This window comes from Agelaius phoeniceus, chromosome 8 (assembly GCF_051311805.1).
Source record: "Agelaius phoeniceus isolate bAgePho1 chromosome 8, bAgePho1.hap1, whole genome shotgun sequence".
Lineage (NCBI taxonomy): Eukaryota > Metazoa > Chordata > Aves > Passeriformes > Icteridae > Agelaius > Agelaius phoeniceus.
In genome coordinates this window covers 2,100,001-2,101,991 of record NC_135272.1, presented here as the reverse complement: position 1 = coordinate 2,101,991, position 1,991 = coordinate 2,100,001, and positions in this window count along the sequence as shown.

The following is a 1,991-nucleotide window of genomic DNA, read 5'->3' as shown; positions in this document are numbered from 1 at the left end:
TGGTGTCCCATGGCACTGTGGATGCCAGGCTGCAAAGTGACCTAGTGAGGCTGGCTGAAGAACACCCTGCGGACGTGGTGCTGACCCTCCTGCGCTGTGCCCCAACGTGTGACGGGTACGGGGCACAAGTGCCTCCAGAGCTCGGTGCTCACCGGCCCGTAGGGCCCCTGGCCCTGTACAGCCTGTCCGGCGGGGTCTGCCAGACGGGCGGATAGCACCAGCACCCTCGGGCCCCTCTGTTTCCTGAGCCTGCTGCCATGCTCCCTCCCGGCCCCACGCAGCTGCACGGGGCACAGTACTGACGCACAGCTCTGGTCCCACAGAGCTGCCGCGCTGCTCTGGAGAGCCATGGGCACCTCAGAGGTAGCCGTGGAGGAGGTGCTTCCAGCGCTGCTCTCTGCGATTGAGGAGCAGCCACCGTACGGCAGCTCCCTCTGCAGCGGGGACAACGAGGCCGTCCTTGCCCTGGCTGTGAGTTTCTGGAGCTGGCCTACACTGTCCCTCCAGGTCGCCTTCTCAGAAGCTCTCCATGCTCTCCCCAGCCTGCAGCTCCCTGCCTGGGCTGAAAGCTGGGCTAGGGGCAGCAGGCCGGGTGCTCCCCCTGCCTCTCACCCCCGGCCCTGCCTCATGGACACCTCGGCACTGAGCGCTGCCTCGGGGCGCTTTGTCTCTTGTAGGCAACTCCCGAGGGCACGAGCCCTGCCCGGCAGGAGGGCGTGCAGCCACAGGGCTGGCAGCGCCCCTGTCGGGCAGCTGTGCCGCCAGGCGCCGCCACATGCTCTGTCTTAACAGGGGTGGCTGAAGTGCTCATGATGGGGCAGAAGGAGGAGCTCCAGGTCCTCAGTCAGGGTGAGTCAGGGCAGCCGCGTGGCAGTGAGTACCGCCCGGGGGACGGGGGGCAGCAGCTACAAATCCCGGCCCCGCAGCTACAATCCGTCACCGGGCTGCCCAGGGCTCTGCTCCCTGTGCGCACCAGGAGCAGCAGGGGCACAGCCCGGAGACCTTTCGGGGACACATGGCGGATCCGTGGCCAGCACCTATCGCCCGAAGCCCTTGTCTCCCGCTCCCTCCTGGCCATGGCGAGAGCCGGCTAGGATGGCCCTGGCAGGAGGCTTTCCTTGGATTCCCTCCATTTGGCTTCTGACCGTGGCTCTGTTCCTCTCTCTTCCAGCTCTTCAAGCCCTCAGGGAAGACAAGAGCCCATCCTGCATGAACACATGGATTCAGATGAAATTCCAAAGAAGATCTGCAGAACTTCGTTTGTCTCCTGGACCAGATGTACCTGTACCGGCCTCCTTCAGTGATTTCCAGTTGGGACCGCCTGCAGCTCCAGGCACGGCTCTGGCTGCTCACAGCTGAGCCTGTGCCAAGCTCCAGCAGCTCCTGCCATCTCTCTCCCTGTTGGCAGCTCCTTCCCTGCAGCCCTCAGGCCCTGCCCATGCCCTTTTTTACCTCCCAGCTCACCCCTTCGCTTCACTTTCCCTTAATAAACTGTTTGTGTTTTTCACTTTACCCGCGTCTCCGTGGAGCTGAAGCGGCGCAAAACCTGAGCCTGGGGACAAGCAGGGCCCTGCTGCCGTTCTCCTCCCCACTGTGTTCCGTGCATGGACAGAGAGGAACAAGGGCAGCTCAGGCTGCAAAGGTCCCTGTCCCGGTGCTCCAGCTGCACAGCGGCGTGGAGTTAAAAGGGCGTGCTGAGCACGCTGAAGGGGAAAAGGAGCCCGGGTTTTAGAAGAGCCAACTTGAGTGTGCTCTGATCCCAGCCGTGAGGGATTCCAGTGCAGGCATCTGTCGAGGGCAAAGGAGCTTGTAATGGCGGAAGTTTCCACCAAGAGCTTCCTGAAAGCACAGCGATGCTCCATCCCTACACAGGGACAGGAAGAGGGCAGGACAAGAGACCACCGTGGTGGTTTTTTTGTTGTTGTTTGGGGGAATTTGTTGGGGTTTTTTTTTGTTTTGGTTTTTTTGGGGTTTTGGGTTTTTTTGGTTTT